We start from the raw sequence: 15,283 nt of genomic DNA, 5'->3' as shown, positions 1-15,283 counted from the left end.
CTACAAATATGTAGCATCCCTAGAATGCTTTGTGTATGAAGCACTTTAGGGAAGCCAGGCCGTCACCAGTGCTCCAGTGACAAGCACGAATTAGTCCTGTTCCTGTGATGGGGACACTGAGGCACAGAGTGACTGCGGATGCCAGGTGCTCTGATTATGCCCTCCCCTGGCCTCCCTCCCACTCAAACCACTAGATCTCATTGCCTTATCACCTGACAATATTTTTCAAAATCAACAGCCTCATAAAGCTTTTCATAATCTACAGCAGATGCTGTGAGGAGCCCATTTATTAGCTTCATGGGGGGGGAAAAACAAAAACAAAACAAAACCCCAACCTTCCCCTAACCTGCCACACAAAACCTCTATAATAAATAAAGTAAATGGGGGGGGGGTGTGTAGTTCATCCCCAAAGCAAACAGGGTATTTCTCTCCCTCTCTTGGGTTTGGCTAAAAAAAGCAAATAAACCACAGAGGAAGCGCGTCATGGTGCAAACCGTAACCAGATGGCGCGGGTGAGAGCGTGGGAGGGGAGAGGGGGTTTCTCCGAACGGAATATGCATGTCAAAGAGGAAAACTACAGAGAAAAGCAGTTATCAGAGAGACCTCTTGTTTGTGTGACGGTTTGGGTTGCCCCCCAGCCATGGCTGAGAGTCCTCCCTGGGGGTATGTTGGGGGAAAGGGGAAGGTCTGTGACTGAAACCGAGATTGCTGGGGGCTGCGAGTGGAAAATAAAATAGGGCAGGACTCCCCGGAATCAGCAGCAGCCCACAAAACATCTCACTCAGCTCCTTTCTTTTTCTGTTTCACTGCTGCACACTATTGGACTCTGTCAGGTGCCTCTTCCTCTTCTCTCTTGCTTGCCGCCTCTTTTCTGAGATTCCCAGAAATACGTTTCCGGCCCTTCTCTTCCTCCTGCACGTTTCCCCATGCCTATCCATCTGCCTGCCCCCGTGAAAGGGGCCTGCCAGGGTGGGCCTGTGGGGCCGGGGGACATGCCAGGGAGCCAGCCTGGCTGGGCGCAGGAGAGGCAGGGTGCTTTGCAGGTGTCATGGTGCCTGATGTGGGTCTCGCTCCTTCCCCCTCTGCTCCCACCTCAGCCAGCACCCTGCTGAGATGGTTCAAAGACCATTCCTGCTAGAAGGCCTCCCAGGAGGCCTCCTCACAGCTGACAGGTGGGCATGAACATTGGCTCTTCAGATGAATCTTCAGTCCCTGACACCACATGAGCTGGATTTTTGTGCCCTGTGCTTTATTTCTCTCTCTTTAGCAGTACCTCTCCTTTGCATTGGGTGAGGTAGAGAAAGAATGTGTTCTTCCCCCATGGTGGTTATGTAGGGTGGTTTGTAGCGCTGAAACAAGCAGGGCATTCATGCTGTGAAGCGGGCATTTCTTTTGCTTCTGTAAAATGTAAATCCCCTCTTGCAAGGCAGCCAGAGCTCTTATTTTAGACCCTTTTTCCTTCAGTGTTGGTGCTCAGGCCAGCAAGGAATGGGGAAACTCCACCATGCACTACCATAAAACAGCTCCAGCCAGGGTGGAGCCTGTGGGCATGCGCGGGTAAAAGGTCTCCTCCTTGTTCTGTCCTCTTAGTTCGGCTCAGTCTTGTGAATGTGGTGCAGGTGATTTTTTGGCATAGGGGATCAAGCAAAAAGAGAAGCATGAAAGACACTATGGAGAATGGGCAAACAATTAGAAACCTGGTTCAGCTCTGATGTTTTGTGCATGCATGTGCACACATTCCTGGGACTGTTAGCAAACAGTATACAAGTCAAGCGTGCATCTCTGTATGCATATCTTTTGAAGCATCATCAGAATGTGGGCAAGCTAAGCAGCAAGGAAGCTGGCCTTAGGACTTCTTGAGAACGTTCAGTTTCCATATATCACTTGGTCACAGTTTTCCCAAAAGACATCAGGGACAGAAACTGCTAATAATATTTTGAAAAATGTCTTAGAGCACTCTTCAAATATTAACCTTCATTCTGCCTTAGGCAGGAGTGATGATCATTGTCATTTTAGATGCGGAAACTGGGGCACAAAGAAGTGAAGAGGACTGCCTGAGGCCTTGCAGTAAATTGCTGCCAGTGCTGGGAGAAGAGTTTGGGGGTTCTGATTCCCAGTCTGGGACTCGGGCCTCAAGACAATTTTCTGTTTTCCTGTCTTTCCAACATTTGTCTCCCTTCCTTCACTCCCTCCTTCCCTCCCTTTGCTCTCCTCACCCCCACTGACCTCAGACATCTGGTCTGAAGCTTGCTGCCATAGTGATAGGCTTTGGTGAATTCGGGGGGGGGAAGGCTTGTTTGGTTTTGATACAATGGTGGCCAGAGTTAAACGGTGTTGGGAGGGTCTTGCGGTATTAACGTGTGTGAGTAGAGGAGCTGACAAGGAAAATATGGTGAGGTCACCTTCTTTAGTAGCTTGGGAGAGGGAAAAAGTATTCCTACAAATAAGGAGGACAAAGGGAAATGTTTCCTGTCAGCCTCCATTCCTGTGCTGGTCAGTTTTTGATGCTTTAGGGAAAATCACCTGGGAGGGATGGGGGCTCCTGTCTCAGCATTTACCACTTGCAGGCCACTTGGCTGGCAGAAAAACCTGCATCAAGAGATTGGGTATGGTTCAGTTGGGCTGTCTCGAACCTGGCTGATTTCACAGGTACGTCCTCTGGGTTTCTGAAGGGCTGAGAGATTCTACAATTGGTGTAGTGCCCAACTGTTTAAATCGCTAGGGACAGCAACCGCTAGGTCTGCAAGCCCGAGCCACATGCATGAGACGCTGAATGGGTTTGTATGAGGTAAATGGTACATGCATGGGAAGGTAATCAGCTAGTGAGGGAAAAATAGGGAAGAATATATGAGTAGATAATTAGGACAACTGAGTGAGTATAGGCAGGAAAGCTTGTAAATAAGGTATGGCAGGGTTGATTGATAGGAATCTGAAGAGGAGAGTGGTGTCTGAATGATGTGTGGAGTGAAAAGCAATGTGTGACAGTATATAAAAAGGTGTAAAGAAGAGGTTTATGGGGCGTGGTATGTGGAAATACAAGATGGAGAAAGGAGAGTTGTGGTGGTGAGGTTGCAGAGTGGGATCTGCCAGGAGCAAGAAGGGTGAATGGAGCTGTGTTTGGAAACAAGTGGAAAGAGTCACACACTTGAGGATGAAGACGGGGATGGAGTGAGCACGTGCAATAGGGGAGGAAGATTTTATTGAAGATTGGAGAGGGAAAGGGTGCATGTGCAGGATTTGGATGGGTTAGTGCTTGGAGGGTTTGGCTTTGTGCAGTGTGTTAGAGAGAGCCTGGAGTGCTGTCCTGTCGGCATGACTGATGTGGCTCCAGATTGTATGAGTGTGGGGTTTTTGCCCCGTGGGTAGAGTGAAGTTATGCGTTTTCCACCCACGGAGCGTTTCAGGAAAGGGCTGCTGCAGCTCCTCTGGCAAGAGGGAGGTTTGGGCAGATCTGCTTCACCAGCCAGAATGACAAGGGAAGGGTAGACGAAAAAAACTCAACACACAAATAAAAAGCCGTCTGTTTGTTCCCCCAAAGGAGAGGCCGACGTTAGCAGCCACACACACACACAGTGACTCCCAGATAATTAGCATGTCTATAGAGCAGAGCTTCTGGCTCTAGGCATGAAGGAATATTTTTCCACAAAATAAAATGCAGATTTTTTTCCCAGTAAGTACTTGTGTTAGCTTCTGCCTCCCTTCCCAGTTTCCACCCCAGCAATACACAGACAGTTCCCGTCCCCTGAATGTTCAATCATTGCTGCTGCATGCTAGTTATGCACTATGGAGAAGCCTGGGGGGATGGCAAGAGCTCTGGAGGGAGGGGGGCACAGGAGGAAATAAACACTAGCAGCACCGTCAGGGTCTGAAAGCAATGTTACTGGAGCAGAGAGAGGGAGTTCTCCCTCCTTTAATCCTCTTCCCCCTCCACTGGTATCACTAGGGGCAAGAGGGAGTCAGCCATGGACACACTGGTAATTAGAGCTATGTTTCCCTCCGTTGTCTACCAAGATGTGATACTCTCCCATCAGCAGCAAGGAGTGCCAGGTGGGTCCACAGACTTCTTGGGGTGAGATGTGACTCTGCAGCAGGTAATAACGGAGATAATTTTGTATTCTGGCTCTGAATAAGTGTATGGGCTGTGGCAAGCGTTCTGCCAGGGATGTAAGATTTCAGGAGCCCATCTGTGGAAGTAGAACAGGAGTATAGTTTGTCTTTGCCAGCCGAGACCGTGATAGAGATACACGGCATACAATGTTTTGTCCTTCAGGCTGAAGACAGGGATCTAAAAGAAGCCCTTTGAATTAAGTCCTGAAATGTGAAGGAAATTAAGTCTTCCAGGGAAACTGAGGCACAGAGAAATAGGAATGAGACAGGTTCATAAGGGGAAATAGTAACAGAGCCCAAAGCTGAGCTTCCCAAAGCAACTCCTGCAGATTGGGGTATCAAGCTGCCATTGCTTGTACCCGAAATACAGCCTTCCTCTTGCAGGTGAGATCAGAACAGAACTATGAACAGTTAGCAGCCAGCTTCGGTGGTGGCAATGTGCCGCTTTGCAGGTGACTTCATTATTTCTGAGTGTTACAAGCAGGTAACTCTCCAATGATAGACACAACTGATGGATGTAATGGGCCTGTTTATGAGGATAACTGCTCTTGCACAGCAAGCAGGGTGGTGTACTGCTAGCCTTAGGATTATAGTGCAACACTTAATGCAATAGGCTCCTGATATTGGCAAATGTTGCTCTTACAGAAAAGAAGCCTGCCTCTCTCAGTGGCAATTGCTATGAAATGCATGCCACAATTTTCTAGGATTTTGGACCCCATTTCTGTTGCAAACTTTTTCTCTTACTTCGCTTAACTCTGCCTGTGTTGCGTAATCTCTAAAATAGGGCCAGTCACCGTGAGCTACTTGTGGAGTTGATATTGAGGAAGAATGTGGCCCCTAGCCTCTAATCCCTCAGAAATACATATCCTTAGGGGGGTATTCATCTTCAAAGCCAGACTGCATGGCTTAGGCTAATTGCTGGCCAATATTAGCAAAAAGCATTAACATGACATGGTGTTCACTACAACTTGTTCCATAGTCATTACCTCAGTGAACTCTTTCATGTCTTTAATGGATAAGTCGCGTTTTCCTTCATTTGAGTGTTTGGTATTGTTAGGAAGTGTTTCTTGATATCCAGGTTAAATATTCCTCATCCTAAATTTCCCCACCTTTACACTGTCCCTGAAAGGTAGGGTGAGAGTTGGCTGCCGAATTAAGTGCTGTGTCTCATTCTATGAGAAGGATGTTTATGTCTGAATGCTGCTGGGATACATCTGTTGGCTCGTACTAGAATGCACCAAAATGAGGCTAGAATTAGAAATCACATTAGCCCTCCCATCCCTCCCTCTTGGCAAGGGGTGGGGCAGGAGAGGATGGGGAATTTTAGAAGGCAGTTCTGATGAAATCCATCTCCCTTCCCTGGCCTTCTGCATGGAAGCAATCCCAGCAAAACAGAGATGCAGATGGTCTCACCCCTGGAGCCAATGCCTATGTCAAGAGCCTTAGAAATGTGAGACCATACCACCAATGAAGTTCAAACAGCACTGAATATCTGCTGTCAACGCTGAGTAGACTCCCCCACCCTACTTTTCCTTTTTTTGTAGTTGCTGATGCCTTTCTTGTTTTGTTTCTTTTTATTTTGTTTTTGTGTGTTTTGTTTTCTGTCTTTAGGCCTTCTTGGGGGCCTGAAGAAAGACTGATGGAAAAACAATCAGTCCTACTTGGATGGCTTTCCTAAAGGATAGAGAGATCCTGTTTTGAGATCACATCTGGCGGGGTATTCTCTAGGTATCTCTCTGTATCTCTCTGCCCCTCCCTCCCCTACCTCCGATGTTCTTTCACCTCCCTCCAGCATTAACACTTATCAGAGTTTCAGTGGAAGTATTGAATAATGGGTACTGTGGGACCCCAGCCAAGCCCCATGGATCACAGTCCAACATCTGACTTGTACAAACAGAGACAACATTCACATCGTGGCCTCCTACTCTGCTCTGCACGCTGTACCTGGGGAGACAGTCTCTCCTGCTCTCTCCAGGTCTCTCCCTCCTCTCTGTGGGCGACACAGCCTCTCTGTTTATGGTCTTCCAGCATCCGCCTTACTCTTTTGGCACAGCCACTGCTCCATCTCTGCTGTGTCCCCAGCACAAGCACTCTTGCCATAACGATGCCATCCTATGAGTAAGTCTGTAAGATTTAGCTCTTGCTGAGGCTTCTATTTTCGTAAAGTGAAAGCTAGACTGCATGTTTCACAAATCAGGCTGTCCTCTCAGGCCCTAAGTGCAGAGGATGGGTAGAAGTCTCAAATGAATATTATATTTTCTAGGCCACGTATTACATGAACTGCTAAACCGGAAGCAGTGACAGTTCTCCACTGTAGCAGTGGGTTTCCCAGCATCCCGGTGGCACTCTGGTTGTATTTCAAGCTCTGTTGACTCATCAGATACCACCCTTTACATTAGCCATCGGTCCCTCAAACGAAGTGAAAAAGGCAGGGCAGATGGGTCTGGATGCTTCCTGGGCTGGGGCATCCCAAGCCTGATGGACCAATCCGCCTTGACTTGACCGTGTCTGGCAAACTGCTCAAGGAGAGAAGCCTGGGCACAGAATGGCCTTTTGGGATAAATTATCATGCAGGCTCAAAGAGATTAGGTAACAGTAATTTGGTGGCTGCTGACATTCTGTGCTACTCTTTCTCACGTTGGATCACGAATCAGGTTTCATCCGGGTCTAGGAGAAGAGCGTGTGTGTGAGGTCCGATGTGTGTCCTCTGTGGTACACATTGCAGGGAAGTAAATAAACTTTGGTCGATCCATCCCAGATAGTTGTAAGTTGTGGGCTTCTTTGGGAGAACATTGCAAAGAGCTACAAACTGAAAGACCAGCCACTGCGTTTGCTTTGAGAATATTCGTAAGACTATGTGTACGTACGCAAAGAAAACGCACAACAGAGGAACAGGTATTGAGAGGCTCCTTGTACTGGCTGTTTCAGAATGAATTAGTTTGACATTAAAGAATTTATTTCCAGGTCTCATTCTTTTTGCACCTTTTCCCAGCTTTCATTTTTTCATCACTTTTTTTTTTTCCCTCCTTCTAGTCCTAATTTTGAAAGGGGACCAATATAGACAGCTTACTAGCCCTCTCACTTTTCTTAGCTTTTTCTTTCTGGTTTCTGAAGTAATAAATGGCAGGGATCAAAATAAATCGGTATATGTCTGGAAGAATTCAGAGCACTTGGACATGCAACAATTCACTGAATATTCAGAAAGAAAGACAGAGAATTAATCAGATCAGCAAGCAACTATGAATCTAAAGGAAATATAACCATGATAAAATTCCTGATGCTGAAGCAGCATGGAGTTTAATCATTGGAGATTTTGAAAAGCTTGTGTATGTTTTAAGATATTTTTATTCTTTCAGTCATGTCTTTTGAGATAAAAAGTAATAACCTAATTAAAATGTACCCAAGCGTGGCTGTGAGTAATAAGATGAGAGTATGGACGTAAAAAAACCCAAACAAACAAACATACAATCCTTTCGTCTAGTTCAACGTGTACAGTCATGATTCAACTTTCTGAACATCAGTGATATCAGTGGGAATACAGGCTTCATTAAATGCTTGGACAGTCCATTCATTAATAGATCATACAGGACTTAAGTAAAACTGGAGAGGCCCTATTTTGATCTTGCGCAGGTCAAAAGCTTGTATGACAAGCAGAGGAGAAACAGTGCTGTAAGTTATGAGGAAATTAAGCCCTGGTCTGGCCAAAGACAATGTATCAGGGATAGTTTCAGAGGCAGGTGGCAAGTCCAATGGAGTCATGTCAGTGAACACGCACAGCACATGAATTATGATAAAGAGTATTTACCAATTTGCAGGAAGGGGCTGGAGGACACTTATTTAGTAGTGCTTTCTGATTTTGAATGAAGAAGGGAGGTTGAAGGGCATTTATTATTTAACTTGCTGATTTTGGGGACGCATGGATGAAGCAGGGTTATTGATCTTCACGTGAGCTGCAGGCTGGAGGTTCTGGGCAGTATTCAGTGCAATTGGGCTAACAGAGATGAAACTGAGGGCAGACCTGGACCTTTGTTGGAATGATTGTGTGTTTTCTCTTGCTACAGCTACAGATTTTGGAAAAGGATGGGAATGCATGTGAGCAAAAGGCATGAATGCGTGGACATAAGGCGCTGTTTGATAGGCTCCTTCTTTGAATTTTGCTTAAAAAGTCTGCGTGAATGGTGGTATGCATCTGTTATTTATTTCTTCCTTCAGATTTCCAAGTCCAACTGTAGGTGCGCCTCACCCATAAATTAAACATCCTAACATAAACAAAGGGCTGCTCATAAATATCTCCACCTTAACCCATCTCCTTATCAGGAGTCTTGGAGGGAAAGAGGTGGGCATGAAGCGAAGAGACTTTCTCACTCATCCTTTAGCAAGACAAGGTGCAAATAGAACACTGTTAAAGCCTTAGTTCTTCTGATTTTTGTGCTGATACTCTGCTTTTCTCTCACCTGTGTTCATGCCCCAAGCTTAATTCAAACCAGCTGATCATTTGCTGTTGCAACAGTTCTTCTCCCTCACCTGACAATGCTGACAAAACACAGTATCTCTCTCCTGCTCTAGGCTTGTGCCCTCACTTCCTCTGCAAATGGATGTTCTTGCTGTGCCCACAGGTAGTCAAGGCTCATGCTGCTGTGCAGCCTTGCATATTGTCGCAATTTCTATTTCTGTTGAGACGTAAGACTGGGATGGCTCATCAGAAAAGCAAGACCCACTGGACCCACAGCACAAACACTGAGCTGAAATACAGTGAACCTGAGGTGAGATGTGACTTGTCCTTCAGGAACGATTTAGAAGGTAAGTTGAAAAACGTGTGCCACCTGAGTTTGTAGACCTTTTCCTGGTCTGCGTGTGAATGGTAGTGGCTTTACAGGAGACTGAGGTGGGTACAGGCCACCCTTACATGCTCTGTCCACAAACTGTGGAATTGATACCAGTTAGTATGGGACCAAACTGTACGCTGTTGTAGAGATGTATATTTAGCACCACTTGCAGCAGCCGCATTAAGAGAATTAGTGGACTCATTTACAGTCAGGCCAAATGTCAGAGCCAGAAAAATAGTCCTTGCTGTAGCAACACAAGTACTCTCAAGGAGGTGGTGTGAGGTTTTTCACACTCGACGCTGCTGCTGCTGCAGGGTGGGTGCAGCCAGGAGCTCCATCACTCTCACTCTTCCTGCCACGAAAGCGTTGTTTCCATTTCCTGCCACAGTGGTGAGAAAAGCCTTCACATTGCTGCCTCCTCCCTTGCCCTTTCAAACTCCCTCTCCCCAGTTGAGTCTGCTTTTTGACATATAACGTGCCCTGAGGAGGATCTGAAAAACAAAGCATGCTAAAGGGGTACTCCCCTTCCCACACACATGCTCATTGGGCAGGCAGCCCTTCGTAATCTCCTATGTCTCATTCGCAGAAGTGCTCACTCTTGAAAAGAAATGCCTGGTGGTTAAAGTGGTTCCAGTAAAATACCTAGTGAGTGGGTAGCTAATTTCCATAATACAGAGAAGCCTCAAGAAAAGCAATCCCTGGGGCTTGGTCTGCAGCAGAGAAATTACCTATCACTGACAGCAGGCAGGAGCGCTGTGTTCAGTACTGGTTCAGATTTGCTCAGTGCTAGTTTTGACCCTTGCCTGCTGGTAAGGCTGCTGAAAGTGGATTAAACCACATATGTCTGAACTCGTATTGAACCTGTTAGAAAAAAGGTATTTTTCCAGTGTGGAACGGGGATGGGGACAAGTGGGCATGCAGAGAGCTGATGTCATTGTGCTCTTCAGTAAGGGAACTGCACCTTACCATTGCTGGTAATTTCTGTCCCTTGGAAAACTCTGCTCCAACTCAACATCTGGTTTTCCAAATGGCTCTGCAATGCCAGGTTTTCTCCAAGTGCTTTTCAAGCTCAGTTGGCTGACTTGCATCTGGAGGTCAAGTGACTTGCCCTCATAGGTCAGGCAGCAAGTGAGCACTTTGATCCTTGTCCCGACAGATGAGATCTGTTTGAGGCACTTCTGCTGCCAGTGTTGAGATCTGAGCTTCAGGCTTTGGAGGCAGGGTGTTTCCTGGATTACAGAGCTCTGTTTGCCAGAGACTAAAGGGACTGTAGGAAAAGGTTTAGCTATTTGCTTCAAATTTGACCTGATCCCAGGTCTGAAAGCATGAAGGCTTATTCTGTAAATGGACTGAAAGTGTGAACTGCCTGTTTTATCACTCCATTCTTTCACCTCAGGGGAGGTGTAGACCCTGCATCACTCCAGCATTGCATTTTAGCTGCCAGGTGTTTGCTTCCATGGGCCATGTACCCTGATGGGCCTGCTGGCTTTGACAGGAGTTGCTTAATGCTTGACTCTTCCTGGAATTTGCAACCCTTATTAGTAAATGTGTTTCAGCTCAAGCAGCAGTTTGAGCAGAATAACAGGTCAATTCCAGGGCCTTTGAATAGCAAGGAATAGTTTTGCTAGCCGGCTGCTCCTGCAGTATATGCACAACAGCATGCAGCCTTACAGGGCTGGGTGGATATTTATATTGTGGGGCTTGGCTGTCTTCACCGAAACTGATGCCCTCCATCTGCTCTGTTATGGAGGCCTCTGTTGTTATATCACAGCCAGTCAGTGCAGGTGTCCTCTGTATCATCATTTCCCGTCATCCTTGGAAACTTTGTCACCATGAAGAGGGCGGAGTGAAAAGAAAAAAGTACTGCCTGACCACCTGCCGAGAATACCTTAATGCATAAAACCTCCTTTTGTGGGCAGGCAGGCTTGGATGAAGCCTAAGGTATTACAACTATTACTATTCTTCCTCTTGCAGCCCTTTCTAGCATCCAGCAAGGGGAGCTGAGAACCTGCTCCCTTCCCTTTCTCCATCACAAATGCATCCAGGCTGTCCCCAAGTAAAGAAGGCAGCATCTCTGCATCAGTTTACAACTTGCAAGGGCTGACTCCCATCCTGCTGCATTTGTCTCGCTGCTCTTGCTGGACTGGGATTCTGACTGAAAGCTCTTGGATGGGAGCCTGCACGTCAACAGGCTAATGTGCTAAACAGCTGTTGCAGGGCCATATTTCACATCCACGCTTCACTCTTGGACCACTTGCTCTCCCCCCTGCATCTCGGGAAGGCTGCACTTTCCCCCTTATTGCTTGCCACTTCTTCCAGCATGGTTCCCTTTCATGAGATTCCCCCCCACACTCCCCCCAGTTTTCAGAACTCTTATTATTCCCTCCTTTTTTCTCCCCTTGGTGGTGCCTTAAACACAGCAGTTAAGCTGAATATACAGGGTCAATCCATAGGGCCATGCCTAGGAGACTGCCTGGTTTCAGCAGTTAACCTCCTTACTCCCTCTGCCTTTCCTGTGAGAAGACTTCACAGGGGACATGCAAAACAACAAAAGTTTACTCTTTTTTTCTGCTATCTCATCCCAGGAGAAGATGGAGGCTCAGTCACACTTTAGAAAGTTGCATTTCATGTGGCAATCGCCATACACCCGTTCAGAGGCTCAGTGCTCCTGCACTAATCTCTGTGTTTTCCTTTGGTGTCAGCCTTGCCCCACTCTTGAGCAGCATATTCAGCTGGCTCCCTAGTCTTGTCCCACAGGGAATGCACAGATCCCGTAGGCAGAATCCAAGTTGTTCATATACACTCTGTGCTCCCTCTTCAGCTTCCCCTTGCAGGTGGCCAAGGAAGAAGTCTGACCTTCCTTTCTGTGCTCTATGGGGAGTTCCAGGTCTCTTGCTTAATACTAGATTGCCTTTAGCAAAGTTCTGCCATTAATTTCAATAGGAGATGGGCTAGGTTTTTGGTTTATGTGAATCTGGGAGCCTATAGGTTTCATGGGAAGAATTCTTCTCTCCAAGCTTGTTTCTCCATACCCATCCTAGGCTCAATTTCTGTGCTCCTCTCCCAAGGTTTGTGTCGAGGACAGGATCTCTGTGAGGGAGGGAAAGTGGTGGTACACAGGGTTTCTGGCTCTCTGCAAGATCTTAAAGCCATCTAAGTTGCCTCTGTGGTGCCAAGAAGGGAAGCAGAAGCAGATAAATTCCTATCTGAAATTTTATTTGTATTGGCTTCACTATGGAGAAATACAGTTTTGTCCTCTTTCTCTGCTTCCTCAGCTACCATCAGGCAAAGGAGAGAGATGTTGTAGACGTGAGACCTGCATAGCAGGTGATTCCGCAGTCACAGAGCACAGGGAAGAAGGGAATTAAGGGCTTTCTCAAGCACATACGTAGTAAATGCTTCTAAAACCACGTTAGAAAAGAACACAGAAAATTGAAGCTAAAAATATAGCGCATCTGAGCAGCACCACAGCTCCTATCTTCCCTTGCTCTGGATGCCCTTTGGACTGGGGAGATAAAGCACCACTTTTAACTTTCTTTGTTTAGTGTTTCTGGCATTCAGCTTGGCAAGGGTATTTGCCTCTGATCTTGACTTTTACATTCATTTTAATAACTTCCCATTCTGATTATTCTTTGATATAGATATATGCATGCACGCAAGCATTCACATACAAAGATCACCCTTCCATGCAGGCAATGAGGCCAATCTTTGAGATCTTTGCAAAAATTAGACTTTAAATTACTTGAACTCTGTTGCATGCTTTGGGTCCTTCCTGGCAGCGTAAGGATGGCAGATCTCCGATTTCCCTGTTTCCTCTGGTAGGTGAAGAGTCATCAGGAAACTGATGAGCAGAGAAGTTAAGTGACTTAAGGTTCACACAAAAATTTAGTGACAGCTGGAAGAATAAACCCCAGGATTCCCAGCTCCCCATTGCCTGCCCAGGTGCAGGTATGAGATGTCAGGAAGGAGCACTGATCTCCCTGGGGCCCCGTGGCTGGCGGATACTGCCCATCATTTTCACTACAGCACGGCGTAGCCACGTTGTCACCACACACATGGAGCTCCAAGGCAGTTTGAAAAGAATGCCATCCATTCATATGAAAACCCCTGAGAGCAATGCCCAAAACTAGGGAGAAAACAACTTGGGGGATTTGCACATTTTTTTTTGCTCCTCCCCTTCCTTCCCCTACCTTCATGCTTCGATTTTAAAAAAAAAAAAAAAAAGGCTCTTTCTGTCTCCCATCTAAGCAGTCAAACATCACAAAATGCAGAGGCACCAGTGTAGGCTTGCCTCTGTGAGCCTTTGCTGGCCAGATTATGTGGCAGTGGGTGCTGGGAGTGCACATGTGCATGGAGAAGTGGGTAGAGAGGGGACAGAGCTGCTGCCATAAGGCTTTTTTTCCCACTCCTTGCCAACATAATCAAAATAACTCACTTACACCTAATAAAATAAAATGCAGAATCCAAAAGCCTTCCTTCCCTCCAGCGGTTTGTCTGGATCCCATTCCTTGAAGCTGAGTTGAGAAAGCAAGAGGGGGTTTTATTTTGGGTTTTTTGTTGTTAATTTTTCTAGAATCACAAATACTAACAGTGAGGGAGAAGGTGCAACACATTTCTGCACAGATGGAAGTCAAGGTCCCCTATCGCTGCTGGCTTGATGGGGACTAAAGTTAATGTCTGGGGTTTTTTCCTTTTCTTTCTTTCTTTCTTCCTTTCTCTTTCTCTCTCTCTCCCCTCACCCCCCCGCCTTTCTGTTTAATTTAGTCTTCGCTTACCACAGATAGGTGGGGTTTATCCCCTCCTTGCTCTAAACAGATGTGTATGCTTTTCCAATTAGACCTGATATGCCCTTCCCTTTGGTCCGTTTCCATTTAAGATTGCTTTCCATCACAGCTGTAAATCTCCAAAGTACCAGACAGTGAATGTGGGAAGTATCAGCAGTCCTTTACAATGTGCCAGGAATGACCAGAGATGATGGATCCAAAGGTGCTAAAAAATAAAAGAAAGCATAAAGGCAAGAAATTCCACAGGTAATGTCATTCCTGTGTATTCATTAACTCTTCTGCATCTTCTGCATATGTAAATTATAACAGTGAAGGGGACTGCTCCTGTGGTCAATTAAAATACAGAATTAATGACTTAATGTGTTGGTGATACAAAGCTGGGCTTGCTTCTTGGAGGCTCTGAGTAACGTTGATTGCGAAATGACCAACTGAAAGTGCAAGTTTGTCAAAAATTGAGAGAGTTCACAGAAACATGTTGATTTCTGGCAAAATTTTCAGCGGAAATGCACTGAAAGAAATAGCCTTAGGCTTCTCCATTTTAGGTTTCTCCTTTGACCAGGACGTGTCATACTGAATCAGGGTATTAGAGGGACAGGCGCAGTCCTGATGTGAATGCAAGCAGAGCTGCGACCACATCAGGGAATGCAGGAGCACCCCTACCCACCTTTGTAGGCCATGCAATGGGGCACATTTACTCCTCCAGACTGACTCCTGGGGTGGGATGGTGAGCACAGAGCTGCAGCTGGGGAGAGATGCGTGGTCCTGCAAGCACCCAACCATCCTGCTCCAGGAGCCCCCAGGAAAGAGGCAGCACCTCAAGGCCCAGGGCCAGAGCCTCCACTGAGGGCATGCAAGTTGCCAGTATGGTGGGAGGGCAGTGGAAGTTTGGGTTGAAGGATGGACTGAAGCTCCTTCAACTCTTCCAGTAAATCTTCATTGTCATTCCCACAATGGGAGAAAGCGAGATGCAGAAGTATTAATGTGACTCAGCAAGTCGATAGTCAGTGATCGAGCCTGTGGACACGGATCTCAGTACTTGTTCTTTAGCTACAAGACTATCTAGTATATGAGAGAGATTTATATTAATGTTCAATGTTTTCTTTTTACTGTCATGCATATTTAATATGCATCTAATAAATGACTAAATTCCATAGCTTGTACCACTGCAGCTATGAAAATATGCAATAACCCAATGCCTCTTGTCTTTGTTTCAGTTTTGGCTAATGACAGAGAGAGAAGAAACCTGCCCTTCAAACACAGGTAAATGGTCTCTACTGAAGTCACTGAGGTCTATGCATATGCTCTTTCAGGCACAGGTTGCCCATCTTTGTTACTGGCTAAATTATGTCATAAAAACTATTATGTTATTTCCACTTCCATCAGGACTTACAGATTAAAAAAACCCCGTATTTAAAAAAAAAAAAAAAACCAAACCAAAAATACCGGACAAAGGTGACAAATAAAAGACAAAAAGATGCTGTATGATATGAAGGTAAAGGAATAAGCTCCATATGCCTAGCCATATGCATTTAAGGGCAGATTTAGTAGGGAGGCAAAGGGGACTGT

The sequence above is a fragment of the Calonectris borealis genome, chromosome 23 (genome assembly GCF_964195595.1).
Source record: "Calonectris borealis chromosome 23, bCalBor7.hap1.2, whole genome shotgun sequence".
Classification (NCBI taxonomy): Eukaryota; Metazoa; Chordata; class Aves; order Procellariiformes; family Procellariidae; genus Calonectris; species Calonectris borealis.
Note: the sequence above shows the minus strand (reverse complement) of the source record.